The sequence below is a fragment of the Passer domesticus genome, chromosome 9 (assembly GCF_036417665.1).
Source record: "Passer domesticus isolate bPasDom1 chromosome 9, bPasDom1.hap1, whole genome shotgun sequence".
Classification (NCBI taxonomy): domain Eukaryota; kingdom Metazoa; phylum Chordata; class Aves; order Passeriformes; family Passeridae; genus Passer; species Passer domesticus.
Window position 1 is genome coordinate 42,853,031 of NC_087482.1, and position 17,037 is coordinate 42,870,067.

Here is a 17,037-nt window from a genome sequence, read left to right on the forward strand (position 1 = left end):
TCCCTCTAATGCTTTTTCTCATACTCAATATTCAAACTATTGGGGATGCTGTCAAATGGGAGTCTACTGCTGTTTCAAAAGACTAATAATAGAAGTTATTAGACTCTAGAGAAGCTCAAATATCACTAAGAAGAGTTCAGTTGGAGAAATGGAGAAACAGTATTAAAAAAAAGGCAGCAGCCCAGCAGCCTGAGAACCTTCAGCACTTAACTAAGAATAATTAGCTGTAAAAATACAAAATACAAAATGAGTGCTTAGGCAGCAGCCCTAAGAGGTAGAAGAGGACCTAGGAATTATAACATGAAGAAAAAAAAAAACCTGTTTTGGAGTAGTTGGAAGCCAATATCCCAGTAGGAACAATTGCCAGAGGTGACAGCAGTAGGAACCTAAGAGGGAAGGAGCTGGAGAAATGGAGGGGGACAAGGAGACAGAGCACAGTTCTTGCCCCATAGGGATGTGCAAAGGGAATGATCATAATTCAGTTTAGAGAGAAGAAAAGCCTTGGGAAGAGATGATAAAAGCCTCCAAATCTATAAAAGGCTCCTTCAGAAAGTTGGTGTTCATTTTTCCTACTGCTGGGAAGGAGGTAGGGCTTGAACTGCAGCAGAGGAGATTTATTTTAAGATGTTTCGATGGGGGAAAAACAATCCTCACTGACTTTCAAAGGCTGATTGAACTCTATCCTTCCTGAGAAGGCAGCACAATGCACAGGGGAGAGCTGGAACCAGTAAACCTTTCCATTTTGGGTTGGCTCTGCCTTCCCCTGCTCTGGGCAAGCCAGCAAGAGTGAGCAGAGTTCACAGCAGCAGCAGCAGCAGCAAACCCAAACCCTGGGCCCCTGTTCAGTCAGATAATTAAGCAGTGTTTAGACATCTAAGCTGTCCTGCTGGCTACTGCCCCAGTACCTCGGGAAATGAAGTCATTGCTTTGCTTCCCACAAACTTCCCCCCTAACTGTGAGACCTGGGAGGTGGGAGATGGAGGTGGAACCCTCCCCAGCCCCAGGAGTCCAAGGAGGTGGTTGTTCAGGTGAAGCTCAGCTCCCTCTGCTTGCAGACAGAGCATGGAGATAATGAAATCCTACCAAGTACCATTTGTGCTTTAGAAGGCATGATGGTGTAAATTAGAGTTCAAATTAAGCAGTAAGATTGAAGTGGGCATATAATGGACCACTAATAAATGCCTTGAGAGTGTTGAGACGCAGGTCTGAAGGAAGAATGATTTTAATCACCAGGAGTATATTAATGATGGCCCATAGATTCCCTTATTGCTGTTCCAACAGGCTGGAATGCTGTGTTTTCCCATTAAAACACCCATTAGCCTTGAGCCCACTAAAACCCTATCAGTGAAGCCACATTCAGCTCATTTCTGCTCTACATATGACCTAATTAACACCATGGCAAGGATTTGAGCCCAGCTGGATCTGGAAGCCCAGGTAGAGCCAGGTGGTGTTTTTTGGGAGGCAGTTGGATCCCTTTGGGTACCCACCACATCAGTATGAGCACTGCCATCCCAGCTCAGAGCCAGAAGAGTCAGCACATCCCTGCACACACGGGGGGCACGTGGCATGCCCAGCGTGATTGATTACACGACAGCATCAGTTAAAATAATTGTATTTTTCATTTCCATGCAGATGAATTACTTCTCCAGAAAGCCATTTGTGCTTAATGTCATTTGTCTGCACTATGGTGCTAATCCAGCGCAAGGACATTTTTGTGCCAAGATTGATTGACTCCGTGTAAATAGGTGGAACCTTTAATTAAAACACAAGCGCCGTCGCGGCGTCTCGGTGCGCTGACAACACGCGGCACACACCACTTAAGGGGCTGATTCTATTTTAATCTACCCTGGCATAAATCAGGAGAAAGACCCAGTTCAGCAAAGCACTTAGCACATGTTTAAGTCCATCATATTCAGCAAAGTATTCAAGCATGAGGCGAACTGCAGCAAAGGCTATCACAGAAAAATGACGGTGCCTGCTGAAAGGACGCGGCTTGAGAGTGACAAAGCGATTTGTTTACCAGGTTTGTGCCCCCCGGGAACACACAGTAGGTTTATGGCTAGGGAGGAAAGCTGGCAGGGTTGGTAAAAGCCCGTTGGGTGGTGGTTAACCCACCAAAGAGAATTGCAGTAAGAGCCTGGAGGAGGCTGAGCAGAGAGGAGGAATCAGTGGATGGCTAAAGGCAGAGACAGTTTCCAAACAATGGGGTTTTCAAACAAACACACCTGATTTTTGATAAGTTAAAGGATCAGAAAACAGGTCAGAAAAAGAGGCCTCCTTGTCTTCCTGCAAGGTTTTCATCAGGTTGTGCTCAAAGTGCCAGTTTGGTGCTCCAAGCACCAGCCACCCCTTCCCACACCTTCAAAGGAGGGAATGATCCCCTCAGCCATGCAGCAGCTCACCCTGACAGGCTCCACCACAGATAACAGGGATTATTCAATCCAGCAGGGAATCACAGTGCCAGGTGTGGCAGGAAGAGGGTCTAATGTGAAATATCTGAGAAGAAACATGGAACAACTGCTGAGCTGACCTGAGCTGCTGGTGTCAACACAAGAAGTAAAATGGCTTATGACAACTGAAATTTAAAAAGCCACTGAATTCCTTTCCAAAAAGGAAAAAAAAAAAGGCATTGATATCAATATTATGGATATTATTGCTTTTGTTATTAGTGTTGTTGTTATTATTGTATTGGGTTTTTTTTGCTTGAGAATGATGAAGATTCTTTCTGTATTCTGGCCTGACCCAAGTTGCAGCAGTACAATGCACCAGAGCAGGTCACCAGCTATGTTAGAGCATTTTATCTCCATGTCATGTTATGCCAATTTCCCTTTGATTATTGTATTTTTAAAATCCATTAGCGGCGGCTGCAGCTCGATACCAATTAAATCCTCTGTCGCGCTTTCTGCAGTGAAGTGCTTCTCCTTTGCTTCATCAAGAAGCAATTTGACACTTTGAATAAAATAAGCATTAATTATAACAATCAATTGGAGCAAACCTGGAAAGATGATACCAGGCTGACAAAAGGAGATTATCCTGGCCTAACCAGCTGGAGTAGTCTCAGAGGAGAGACCGTCAGAGCGGGCTGTCTCTATGGCTGGTGTAGGAATTCTGACAGCGTTGTGGATAGCAGGAGGAGATGGCTCTGATCTACTTTAAAATCACCTTTTCTGGACAGTTTAAGGTACCATCTGTCACAAGGAGGTGGCCAAAGGGAAACTCTCCTCTGCAGGAGGAGGTGTGAAGGCTCCCTGCTGGCAGCAGGCAGAGAGGACGGGAAGCATCAAATCAATTACCTTTGAAACTCCAGCTCCTCTTAACGCTTTGTTAACTTTCTCAAAGCATTCAGGTAGCTGTTTTCAGGATCCCACCAGCTTTATTAGCTATGAATAAGTTGTTTAACAGCCAACTTTAGTCATTAATACCTTTAGCTATTTTTCTCAATGATTCCTCAGTTCCCCATAGCTGAGGTGAACTCCTCTCTGGATTCCCAGCTGGCAGCTTTAGGACCAGAGGAAGAAGAGACAGATAAACCCACAAAGTCCTTGCTGTCCCTCCTGAAAATCCTTTATCCTCTGCAGCTTTGCTGAGCTATAAACTGGCTGCAGTCCTGACCTTGACCGAGGGTGTAGTGAAATAACACCATCCTACATCCAGGCTCGCTGCCCGTGGGATCACCGTAGTCACCTCCTATGAACGAGCAGCAATTTGTTGGGGCTGACCTGAAAATTGCAGTGCAAGTGACAATGCTCAGCGAGAGCTGCAGGCCTCCTTTGGGGAGACAGATGCACAGCCTCAGCAAACCCAGCTCCCAGGAAGGGCCCTTTTCCTAACGAGAGCTGACAAGCACAGTTTACCCACTGGCAGGAAATTATAATAGACAGATTTTCCCCTTGAAAGCAGAAAGCCTCACGTGCAGATCAAATGCAGTGTCAAAGTCCATCCTGTGTCTTTTGGTGACTGTCCCTTGCCTGTGGTGGCTGGGCAGAGCACTGCAGGCAGGCACAACATTCCCAGCAGGCTGATGCCTCTGGATATGAGCAGAGACTGTGAACTGCAGGAGAGAAGGGAAGATAACATCCCTATCAACCCTGCTGATGTAAATCATACTTATTTAAAGTCATTTATTGACAGAGATGGAGACCCCAAGCAAAGCATCCCAGGAGGGGAAACTGCTCCCTTAGCAGGTGGGCAAAAATTCTCAGCTGCTGCAAAGGTGACCTTGCACAGCCACATACACAGAGGCCCTTGATGAAATTACTGCTCACACTCTTAATCAACTTTATCTTTTTTACACAAACAGGCCACCTGAACAGTCAAGTTTAGGGCTCTCCTGCTACAAAAGGACTGAGGTAGCAATAGGTATTAAGCTCAGCTTAAATGCAGATTGTAGCCCAAAGTTGTATTTTGTGAATATTTTTATAGAATCAAAGAATTATGGACTGGTTTGAGTTGGAAATCCCTCCTTTGTGACAACGTTTCTGACAACCAAACCTGAAATTTCTGAGAGTCTCTTAAAAATTAAATTGCTTACTTCTTAATTAAATAGTGATCTTATTATGAAGCTGAATTTTAAAAGGCTTTAACAGGAAGGTAAATTAGGACTGAAAGGAAGGAACAGCCTTGCTCCAGGTCAAATGAAACTTTTGATTTGATACAAAATTAATTTTTTTGTCCCCATTTTAGCTGAAGAAAATTCTGCTTTGATTTTATCAAGCTAATCCTCTTTTCCTCTACATTTGCTAAGGATCTCCAAACTTAAGGAGCCCATATTTGCTCAGCATTCCCTTGCTGAGGTCAGAAACATCAGGGACCCAGCAGGATGAGTGTCCATACCCTCCCAGTGTGCCCAGCTCCCACAGGGCAGAGCACTTTGTCTATTACAGCCCAGACACTGCACCAATGAACTTTTAAGGCTCTAAACCTGAGCCTTTCCACTCTAAATTTGATTTGTAACTCAGTGTGGAGCCAGCTGTGGCTGGGAAGGGTCAGGCCAGGAGGCAGTGCAAGGCTGCAGGTACCTCTCCAAAAACCCACTGCACTGAGCTTGGTGGGGTCCCCTGGGTGGGAGAAGGTCTGGATGGGGCTACGGTCCTCCCAGTCATCAGGCAGCCACCCTGGAGGCAGGGAGGGGAAAGAAATGGATAAACAACCAAAGGAAACACGGTGGTTGTAAAAGCAAGCTGCCTTTTCCCCGCTCAAATTTGGCAGTGGCCGATGTGCAGCACAGCTGCCAGGGGAGCAGTGCTGCTCCCGGCAGGAAGATGCTCTTGCTCTGCCTCTCTGTTCCCTCCCACACCCAGCTTTATTATTTCCCACTCCCAGCTCGGAGGCTTTCAGGTCCACACAAGAGGTGGCTGCACCTCGTTTGCCAGCAAATTGCGTGTGGAGCTCAGGTAAACTAACCCACTCTGGTGAGTCTGCAGCAAAGGGCATAAAACACGATTACGAACATCCAGCAGCGGCTGGAGCTGCCAGCTGGGAGGTGTCGGCAGGACAGGACAGGAATGCCCATCCCCGCAGGAGGGAAGAGCCGTGGGAAGGGAATGGAGCGCTGCGAGCGCCCGCTGCCCTGCGCCGCATCATTCCTGCTTAAACCGCGAGCTAAACCCTCCCGCGGCACAGCATTCCCAGCTGCCAGAGCAAAACCCTCCCGCGGCACAGCATTCCCAGCTGCCAGAGCAAAACCCTCCCGCGGCACAGCATTCCCAGCTGCCAGAGCTAAACCCTCCCGCGGCACAGCATTCCCAGCTGCCAGCGCCAGGATTCCCGGCTGCCGGAGCAGAGCGGTGCCAGCCCAAAGCGCTCCCGGCTCGGCTCCATCTCCCTGCCGAGCCCCGGTGCCACACGGGACCCCGGCGGGGACAGGCGGGGATGTGACCCCGGACAGCCCGAGGACACGGCAGGGCACGGACAGCATTCCTGTCGAGGCGGTGTCTGCACCTGCCCTGCCATCCCCGCCCGGCACAGCGAGGTCGGCAAATCCGCTGCCTGGAAAATGTGCTTCCCAAAACAGGGGGAGTAGTTACCATGGAAATAAAGAAAGGTTCCTCGGCCCGACTCCACCAAAATATTTATTTGCCTCCCAGGGTTTCACAGGCTACTTATTAACAACAACAGCAGCAGCAGCAAAACCAGGGAGACACTGGAGCAGGACTAGCAAGTCGGGTTTGGGAAGGACCACCAGGAATCGTTGTGTGTCCGCTGGAGGAGTCACGGCTGCACAGGATGAGCCCGTGAATCACCCAAGGATTTCAGCTTATATCTTGCAGATAAACATGAAGGCACAAAGATGTGCTTTGCTGTTCAAGGGCTGGAGCAGATCTGCTCACAGAAATCCCAGGTTACACCCCGAGCTGGATGCAGCTTACCCCGGTTCTTGAGTGTCTGGTGCAAGTGAAAGTTGTTGTTTATAAACAACCCATTTCTGAAATAAGAAGGGAGCAGGCAAAACAAAGGAGAATGCCCATAAATAGGAAGATGGTGGAGGTTGGTTGTCCAGGAAAGCCATAAGAGCATCCTGAATGCACTGAAGCCTCTCCAAGCTCTTAGCTCAGCATCAGCTCCAGCCCTGCTCAAACTGAGCACCCACCCCATCCTGCACTTTGCTTCACATGCTCCTGACACAGCTCAGAACAGCTGACATGTCAAATCACCTCTGAAACACCTTAGGCCTAGCAGAGGACAGGCAGCATCAGGAACACACAGCCAGTGACAAACAGCTTGTGACAGATGCTCAGATGCAGAGAGTCTGCATGGCACCTGTGTGGCATTGGTAATTCACATAGGAGCAGTGCAAGGGATGCAGATACTGCAAAGGCCAGGTGTTGCATAAAAATTAATTTCACCTTTAAAACTTGTTACTGCTGTAGTCTATTTTTTCCTAATTAAAATGACTTTGGTCAGAAACATAGACCCAGATCAAATTCAGATCACTCAATCCCCTGGTCCATGATACCCAGTTGGAAATGGATTGAATCTGAGCACTTTTACTCACATTGCTGGATCATTTTGGATATTGGACAAAGCCTTTCCCAAAGAAGTAAATATCAAAGGGAATAATCTGGTCCTTACTTCCTACCCCCTGCCTGCTACTCTCATGGAAGGCTGGGAGGAGCAGGATCATGGGGCAGCTTGGGCAGTGGGGATGACCAAATCCCAGCCACCTTCAGATGTCACCTCAGGAACTTCAGGGAATTTTAAGGGAATGCATCTTGTGTACATTGGTTACCTGGAGTTAGTAGAATAGGGTCTGAATAGAAGATAACTAATGCAGCCTTTCTTTGAAAATACCATATTGGAGAAAAAAAAATGTAATCAAGAGAGTGTTTTTCACCTTAGTGAGTCCTGTCCAGATGGGAAGAGCAGCTTTGTGCCCTGTACCAACAGTACTTGTGGGTGATTCTGTTCTGCACCCAGGTTACCCATGCTGCAGGAGTTTGGGAGGCAGCCTATCATTAGCACACATATCTGGGAGTGTCTTGTCTCATCAAAACTGTCTAGGACATATTTTATCACATCAGAGCTTCGATTTGAAGATGCTTACACAGAAATACACAGATGGGTATCGGCGCAAGATGGAAACACTTCAAAATATGTGTGGAGCTCACAGCAAACTTTGCCTTGCTGATCCTTCCCTCCTTGGAAGGGTTTGTAAAAGTCCTTGGGGGAATCTGGATTGTGCTGTGCTCATGGGAGGGAAAGGGGATGGAATTAAAGAATAAAAAGAATAAATAATTCTATAAGGAACAGGCCTTGCAAAGCTGTGCCCCAAAGCAGAGTGCAGCCTGGCACAGGTGGGGCTGCAGCCCATTCCAGAGCTGCTCCGTGTATTTCTGGGCTCTCGACAGAGCCAGCCTGCTCAGCTGCGTTTAAAACATGATTATCCCCAGAATCACAGCGTGTAAATCACCCACTGAGGGCTGGACCTGCCCCAGCAGCAAGGGACATTGCACTGAAACGAGAGGGGCGAGCAAGACGAGGAGGGAGAGGGATTCCCTCTGCTCTCCCCTGCCCTCTGTTATGAATAAAAAGTTATCTATTTTTTTTAGGTTGCAGAGTTAAAAACAAGTCAGACCAGTTGCTGTAAGTTAGTTTCACTGTTAAAGAGGAGTTCTTCAATTACCTGTTAATGGCTGGTGATTAACCCTTGTCCCCCTGATGCTGGCCGCTTGCCAGGGAGGGACACCGGCACCCTCCCGTGTACCAGGAGGATAGGAGTGGCATCAGAGCCAGTATGCAGCTGAGAAATGCATTGCGCCCCGAATTTTTACAGTTTTCCCAGGAAAACCCCTAAAATCACGAGCCAACAAGTGACTTAAGTGACGTCTAAGGATGGGAGCGTAGTCCAGTACCTGCCTGGATCCTTTTTGCTTCTCACCCTAACCTGAAAAGATGTTGATTAAAGAGACGCCCCGGGGTGTTAGACCAAAAAGGGGGAATCTCCTAATCTCTCCTGAGGACGGAATCCCCAGCTCTGCCTGCAGACCAGCGGACAAAGCTGCATCACCCTCCTCCTCCCTGCCACGCCTGGGAGCAGCGGCGGCGTGGGCGCGACCCGTCGATTTCTCCCCACCTGAGCTGATTCTTCTTAATAAAGGCATTAAAAAGGAGAAAGATGACCATTTATTTCACCCTCTGCACTAAAAGCAGCCCGGCTACATCTACCAAAGCCTGAGGGAAGCGAGTGTCTGAGCCGTAAACAGAGGTTTAAAGGAATCCTCCAGGGAATGGGTCCAACACCCGCGCTGCTCCCAGCGCACACGCGCTCCCATGGCCCCGAGAAAGTTTAATGTGCTGCAACTGTTTCAACACAGCCAAAGCCCCAGTAATGCTGTAACACACTGAAATCACTCAGTGGGAGCAGAAAATGCTGCGGGCACAGTACAAAATGCTGCCCTTGGCTTTCACCGGGCAGCCAGAGCAGCCTTGGCAGCTGGGCTTTGTAAGGGAGAAGCAAGGAAAGCTTCCAAAACTCCCTGAACCACCCCAGAGCACTTAAAAGGTACAGTGTGCCAAAACAGTCTGTTGATTTAGTACAGGGAGGCTGAAGGGGTAAGAAAATATGGAGAAACTCCACATAATGTCCTGGAGAGCGTTTAAAGAAAAGAGGTTAGAATCCTAGAATATCCTCAGTTGGAAGAGACCCATGAAGATTATCAAATCTGACTCCTGGCCCTGCACTGACCATCCCAAAGAATCACACCATGACCCCTGAGGATGTTGTCCAAATGTTCCTGGAGCTCTGGCAGCTTTGAGACTGTGACCACTGCCCTAGGGAGTCTGGGCAGTGCCCCACCACCCTTTTCCTGATATCCAGCCTAACACTGCCTCCCCCAACAGAGCAAAGAGCTGATGCTGAGTGTGTTTTTCGACCAAAGAACAAGGTTTGCATGAGGACAAAGAGGTACTCTTTGTCACAGTGTGTCCTCTGACACCAAGGTCTGAGCACCCTGCCTGGAGTTCCTTTACACCCACTCCTCATCCCTCTATGCTACAAGCAGAGGCATCCACATATCCACAGGGAAACAGCTTTGGGCTGGCAGGACACTGAGAGCTCTCTCTTCCCTTCTTCTCCTCCAGCTGTGGATTCTACTCAGGCAAACCACCCCATCCTGCTGATGCTTCCCATCTGGTTCCTGCCTGACCCACAAAAGTGCCCAGTTTGTATCTGCTTAGGTGATGGCTCTCCATCCTTCAGTGCCAGACACTGCCCAGACACAGAGTTAATTCACACCAGGTCGCTCTGCTGCACTCTCTGGACACAGATACACAGATGTGAACCAGTTTAAATCACACTTTTTTGCCTTATTCCAACTAGTGGAATTTCTTACACCAGCCTTGCTTCCAAGATCTCCATGTAACTCAGCTCCAGATAAAAGAGTTCTTGGACCAGGACTTCTTGAAGGGGCCAGGGGAACTCCAGTAACTCTGCGCCATCCCCACCATCCCTGCATGGCATCCTCAGCCAGGCTGGGTCAGCCATGCACAGGCCACATGCTGAATCACAGCAGGAGCTGCAGTGAGCTAAAAACCATGCCTGTGAGGATTTTTTGGTTCTCAGGTTAAACGGCTCACTTCCCCTTCCCAGGTCACTACAAAGCTCCTTGCACACACCCCCCCAGCACTGGGAAAGGAGGATGAGGGTGCATGCTGCCCATCACCACCCTGCAGACCTCAGAGACCTGCCAGAGCTTCCCCTGCCAGCACTGACTGTTGGGGTTTGGAGCAGGCTTTGTGCACCCCTCACTCACAGGGTGGTCACAGCCAGCACGGTGTCAGCCAGCAGCACCAGAGCCAGCCAGGCAGCCCGTCCTCTCAAAGCCCAGCAGCGTGCCAGGGACGTGTGTCAACACCTATTCTGCACTCTGCTTCCCTCTCAGCTGGCAGAGCTGCTACCTCAGTGGGGAGGTAGCCAAGAAAAACAAGCATTACCCCACGTTCCTGGGCTTGTTTGTCATTATCATGATGCTCTGCTCTAACTGGGAGGCCGCATTATGCATCAAGCTGCCTACTTCCAAATAATAAGCTACATGTGTAAATAGGCTCCGCTATTTCGAGTTGAACTGCTAACAAATGAGCAAACAAAAACTGCCCAGCCTGCCACACTCCTGTTTAACTGATGCAATGGGTGCCTTTGTGCATCCTGAAGGTGAGGCATCCATCACACTCATAGTGAGAGTGACTTCTGCATCTCTGTCACAACGCAAACACCCCGGGGCTGGCTGCAGCCAGCACAGGCATTCTGGAGGGTCAGGCTGGCACTGCCAGCTCCTCTGTGAGCCTCAGACCTAAAACTGATGTGATACTCTCCCTACATCATCATTATCCCAGTGGCTGTGGAGGCTTGATGTGGATTCAGCTGTGCTGAGTACGTCTCCTCACACCAGGAAGGAAATGTGGGGTGTTGGGAGGGTGTTTGATCCAAGCAGGTGTCCCATGGGACACCCTGGCTCTGGATTAGACCCTGGCAAGGCTCACATAATGAGCCCCTATGAGTTCCTGATCCCCCTCCTGCTGCACAGCTTTCCCACTCCATTGAACCCTCTGCAAATGATGTTTCCTTCACCACAGCTCTAACTCCTTTTGTATTCCCTAATTTCCTCCCATAGTCTGTATTATTATCTATTGCAAGAAGAGTTATTTAAGAACCTTTGGGCTATAATGGGCTTGGCATTACAGGAAAATAAAGCAGCTCTCCAGGAAACTCGTGCTGATTTCAGCCTTCCCATTTACGCTGTGATGCATCACACTGTGCTCTAATGTCTCACTAATCTGCAGCTCAATCTGCTGTTAAACAGGCTCATGATGCAGAAGCCGCTCACTGAGGTTGCTTGATATTCATCTGTTGATTGAATCATTTGCTTCTTGTGATTTGCAAATGCGCCAAAGAGCCAGAAGCCCTTTTTCTTCTAGAAAAGTTAATTGGATCAGCATCCTGCGCTGGCAGGTGGCACCGGCTCCTTCCCAGGCTTCCTCTGACTCCACCACGGCACAGAGGCCACCCAGCAGGATGGGGCGCTGGGACACCACCAGAGACAAATTCCCGAAGAATTAAACACCCCGGTTTTTTTGCAGAGGCCCCGAGCAGCCCGTGCAGGGATGCTCCTGCCCTGGAGTGATGCCCCGTCCCTTCAGCCTCACCACAACACAGGTGTCCAGCAGCGGGGCTGGTCACCAACAAACCTTGTTTCCAGACATTCCCTACAATGAATTTGCCTCTCCATACTTTCACCTCTCTCATTTTTGAGAGCTAAGCTTCACCAGCAGCCCCTTTGGACATATCCCACCTGGTTATTCACAGTTACGGCCACTCCTTCATAGCCTGCAAATGAAGGCCCTCCAGCACCACTTGGTTTCAGCTGTTTTTTATACTCCAGCATGCCACACACCATTCAATATCTTTCTCAATAATTAAGTGCTCAGTGCCATTGTCAAAGAAGCCCTGGATGACATTTCTATGGGGTTTCCAAAGGACTGAGGTCCCAAGCAGGGACATACCAGGCACCAGGCCTGCAGGGCTGGTGATTATCTGGCTGTAAATAACACCTCGGAATATATGGTTTATTGTGGTGATAACACACATTTTGTAGGTTACATAAATTGGAGCAATCCTGCTGACAGAGGAAAAATAGTGGTGTGTGTGATGGTTTCCTCTGGTTGCTAGGAAATAGAGTTAGTGCAGGGTCCTTACATGCCTCGGTGCACACTGGTGACAGATGATAGATTCAGCACATGTGTGGAGCCCAGCCTGTTAGCAAGCCCTGACTGAGGGGAAGGCAGCAACGCAGTGACAGCAAGATCCATTTAACCAAAATATATGCATTTTTCATTAAGAGAACTACATTTGTTTGCCCAAGGCGTTTAGGGAAACGTAAGCAAAGAGTAAAGTTAGATCTGAAGAGACAGGTGGCCCATGCAGGCAAACCCAGACCAGCTACACAGATGCACAAGATGGGATGTGGTGAGGATTTTAACACCTGTCCAAAGCCCTAATGTGAACGAGCTGTGATTTTTCAAAAATGAGCTTTTTTATATCACTGCAAAGCCCACAGAGCCCCAAGGTCCCCTCCCTGCCATGGGGGCTCAGCTCTAAGGTTCCTTCCCCTTCCCCTCCCCTTGGTATGTGGGGTTATGTTCTGTTGCATCAAGAAGCTGAGCTTGGTTTCTGCTTCTGCAAATGTTTGCTAAAGCAAATTGCAGTTTGTTCTATTGGTCTCATGCTCCAATTTACTTGAAATAGCACAGCACTTGGTCAAAGGGCATGGAAAGTGGCCAGGACCTTCTTCTTTGAATATTTGTACATATAAATAAATATATATACACACACACACATGCACATAGACACTGTTAGGTCAGCTAATCTCTCACCTCCCTCAAGGCAGGCACAGATTTACCACCCAATCCCCAGGTGCACCTCTAACCTGTTTTTTACTATGGCAAAGCTCAATTGTAAAGACCATGCTAAACCATGCAGCTTAAAGAAAGCAATTGCCATGATTAGAGCTGTGCCCTGTCCACAGGCAGGGGATTTCATCCACAGCCAAGGGAGCTGCTCTGGCTCCTGGTGTTGTTATTGCTGATTTTATAGTGTTGTCCCATCAGGACAGCTCTGTGACCAGCTGCTCTGCAGGCACAGTACTGGCCTTTGCTTTTTAGAGTGATTAAATTCTCCTAAGAGATGCTCCTAGAGTGATCCAGTCTGTCTTTACTGCTCTCACCAAAACAAATGGGACATCCTCTGCCAAATTCAGCAGAGCAATGTCAGAGGAAATAAAACAAGGTTAGCAGGGTTGCAGACTCCTTATAATTAACTATTTGGCACAGACCAATGGCCTTTTCTTTAGGAGAATCCTAAGGATTTGCCAGAGTGTAAGCATACAGGTGTTTCCTGAATTTTGGGTGCTCTTTGGTGCCCAAGTCCTTGGTTTTGGGTAGCCCCCAGAGCAGGCACTGCCCCGTGTGCAGGGTGCAGCAGCTGAAGGCTGTGTTTGGGCTGGGGTGGAGGCAGAGGATGGTTAAATTCTCTCTTCCCCACCTCCAGAGGGTTTCTCTAGCTCATCCCCAGCCAGCACTGGGCAGGATCTCCTGGGCTCAGTGCTGGACTGGTGCTGCCAGGGGGACTCAGCCCCACACCAGCCCGGCCAGGCACACACTGGGAGGTGGAAGCAGAGCCCATTTCCACAGCCTAATAAAAATGTAATTTAATCCCAGCCACACAAAACACTTCCCTAAGCCTTTAAAAGGCCTGCTAATCCTTGATTTACCCTCAAATCTTGAAATTCTCTTAAAGAATGAAGGAGGAGCTTTGTCTATCGAGTGCCTCTATGCCTAATGAGGTTATTAAGGCATATTAGCATGCACAGGAGGACATACCCTCCTGACTCTGGCACAGCAGAGCTGAGAGCTTTTGTCTCCCTTAATCCGAGTCCTCCTGCTCTGCTGCTGCCCCAGCCCTCAGTGCCATGAGTTTGTCCCTGCTCTTGGCAGAGATGGCCATCACTGCACTCCAGCAGCAGGGGAGAGTCCCTAATCCAGCTCCACATGGTGCTTTTGTTGCTGTGCCCTCAGATGTTTCTGAAGAGCACACCATGCCTTTTCCTACCTGCCAGGAAGACTAAAGAGGTCCCTGAACCTGCATGTATATGCTGGGGTTTATCATCTGATACAGAAATTTATTTAATTTTTGTTTCAAGCAGAAGTCATTCTGTTTGCACAGAAAGGACATGGGTTTTGTGCATGGACACTCATCAACCCAGCAGCCCTAAACCCTTCAGCAAAGCAAGGTCACCTCCTTTAACACAGAGGATGCAAGAGTCTGATTCCTGCCCAGCTTCAGGACAGGAGGACAGCACAGATCCACATTTCTGGCCTGCCTCCATTTCCCACCACAGCCATATGGGAAAGGGAACATGCTTAAATAGCTGGGGGCTCAAAGCAAGCTTTTGCTCTCAGCTGAAGTGAGAGATATCATTTCCCCAGGATGCACTTCTAAAGAACAGAACCTTTGCCAATGTTATGCTTCATAATGCAGTGATTTTCACAACAGCCCAACATGGCTCATCAGCATGTGATCTGGCATGGGATCAGCATTCCCTTAAACCACCCAAACGGGCTGCAAGAGGTGCAGGAGGGAACAGACACAGGATCTGCTTGGGCTTCCAAGCAATCCTTGCAGCAGCCTCAGTGCACCTGGCTCAGAGAGAAACTCACATGTGGCTCTGCTGGGTTAATGGTTGGACTCGATGATCTCTAAGGTTTTTACATCAACCTTAGTGATTCCATGGTCCCCTTCCTGCCTTGGGGCAGAGCTGAGCAGCCTCAGCTCAGCACCCCACCCACGGTGCTGTGGGCTGGAGGGTCACCCCCCAGCCAGCCTGGCACCACCCCAGAACAACAGGATTTGCTTCATTTTCAGCATGAAGCTTGACAGCCTGCACTCAGCTCTATTTACAGGGACCATGGGTAAACAGCTACCTAAAAATTCAGGTTAGTAGCCTTCAATAATCTCACCATTTAGAAGGAAAATGAGGATGCAACACAGACTTCCCCAGAGAGCTGGGTCCCCTCAGTGAAGCCCCTCTAACAGAAGCAGAACTGAGATCCCACCAACATCTTCTCCTGACAAAGCCTGTTTGGGATGTTCCTATGCCTCAAAACAGGGGTAATTTTCTCCTCTTTTTCAAAACTTCATGTCATTCCAGTGATGTGACTAACAGAGCAAGGTGCAGGCTGTGGCTGGGACATGAATGGATGGGGTGGGAAGGTTTGGGGCAGGGTGGGGGAGCAGGGAGCAGGCAGTGCCCCCAGAGCAGCAATTTCTGCAGCAATTCCTGCAGCCCCTTCACCCATACCCCGCCCTGCACCACTCCTGCTCCTGCACTGGGAGGGCATTTTGGGAGGCAGCAGAGGGAAAGCAGCTGCAGGGTGTCCTGGGATCAAATCCTTGCTCCTCACCATAGAGCAGGATTGTGTTTAAGGCAGGTGAGGTCCCCAGCTCAGCTGGATTTTGTAGCAGCAAGGGAGGGTGAGGTGGAACCAGCCCCTGAGGTATCAGCTCCTGGGAAAAGCATCCTCAGGAGCAAGGCTGAGGGGGGCTGGAGCAAAATCCCAACATTCTAACCCCCATCCTTGGCTTTCCAAGAGCTGGAACGTGCTATCCAGCACAGTTTGGCACAAAGCCCCATGAAGGCTTGAGCAACTGGGAGACAACACTCCCTGAGGGAATGAGGAGCTTTAACTTCTGTAGCACAGCAAGCATGCAAGCCCAGGATCTCGAGGGAATAAGTAAGATATGTCATTTCATCACTGCTCTTGGAACGAAGACAAAAAACCAAAGGAAAACAAAACAGAGCACCCCCTGGGATCCATAAAGAGGAAACTAAAAATATGATAAATAGGCTGGATCATTATTTTCTGAAGATGACATATTGCAGCTCATGTTATATATCTAGATTCCTATTGTCACGAAGGATAAAAATTTTGGCACGAAGTAAGCCAAAGAGAAAAATTTAATTTCTGCTATTCCACAAACTAAAAAAACTGGTAAAGAGTCATCTACTAAAAATATAACCCAGAAATTCCAGTCCTGTAGGACAAGAGAGGAAAAGGACACCACCGGCTTTCCTTGCCAACAGCAGGCAAAGGGTTAAGCAAAGATGTAATTCATCAAGTTAGCTTGGATGTTAGGAGGAGCTAAGAGAATTACAAGATCAGAAAATAATTGCAAAGTGTGTAAAGATAATCATAAATCCGAGGGAAATAATACAGGCTAACAAATGCTCAGGAGATTACACTAAAACACCTTCTGGTTTTATAATCAGGCAGGAGAATGGCTGGGTACCCACTGCAGCAGGTTATCTCCTGCAGAGGGGGACACTGTGGCCTGCACTGGGATTTACCCATGGAAAAAAACTCCCAGAGGAATCTGGAGATAAAGGCAAAGAGTGGAAAGCTGAGTAATATTAAAAATAAATTCGGAGAAGGCAGAAAGCTGGGATCCTTCATGCAGTTTTAAAGGCACGACAGCATAACAAGAGCAGTAGCCAACAGAGATGGGAACCCCCTCTTTTAGAGCTGCTTGGCACCAGGCGTGAAATCTTCAATTTTACATATTGGGGAGGAACCTATACATTAGCACATTGTGACAAGATTCCACTACCCTGCTGGCTTTCCCAGAAAATAGGGGTCACAGAGCCAGCCTGTGCTCAGAGCTGGGGAATTTTTCCTCATTTTCTTCCTGACTCTGCTAAGTCATCTTGTAGTGAAGTCTCTCTTGGTATAACTGCTGCTGTTTTAACTCTTGAAACCCTGAAATTAGACTGGGAAGATTATGAATTTGTGGGGTTTTTTAGTCCCTAAGGCTTAAAGCATTTTACTGCTCCTTCACATCAGCACTCAAGGGGAAGCAAGTGGACTGGGCAGAGCTGGCAGGATGCCCAGGGCAGCTGGCCAGTTCCTTCTCATCCTGCCCCAGATTTCACGTGGGCTCTTGAGAGCTCTGCTGAACATCCAGAAACAGGTAACCTCTCAAAACCTGAG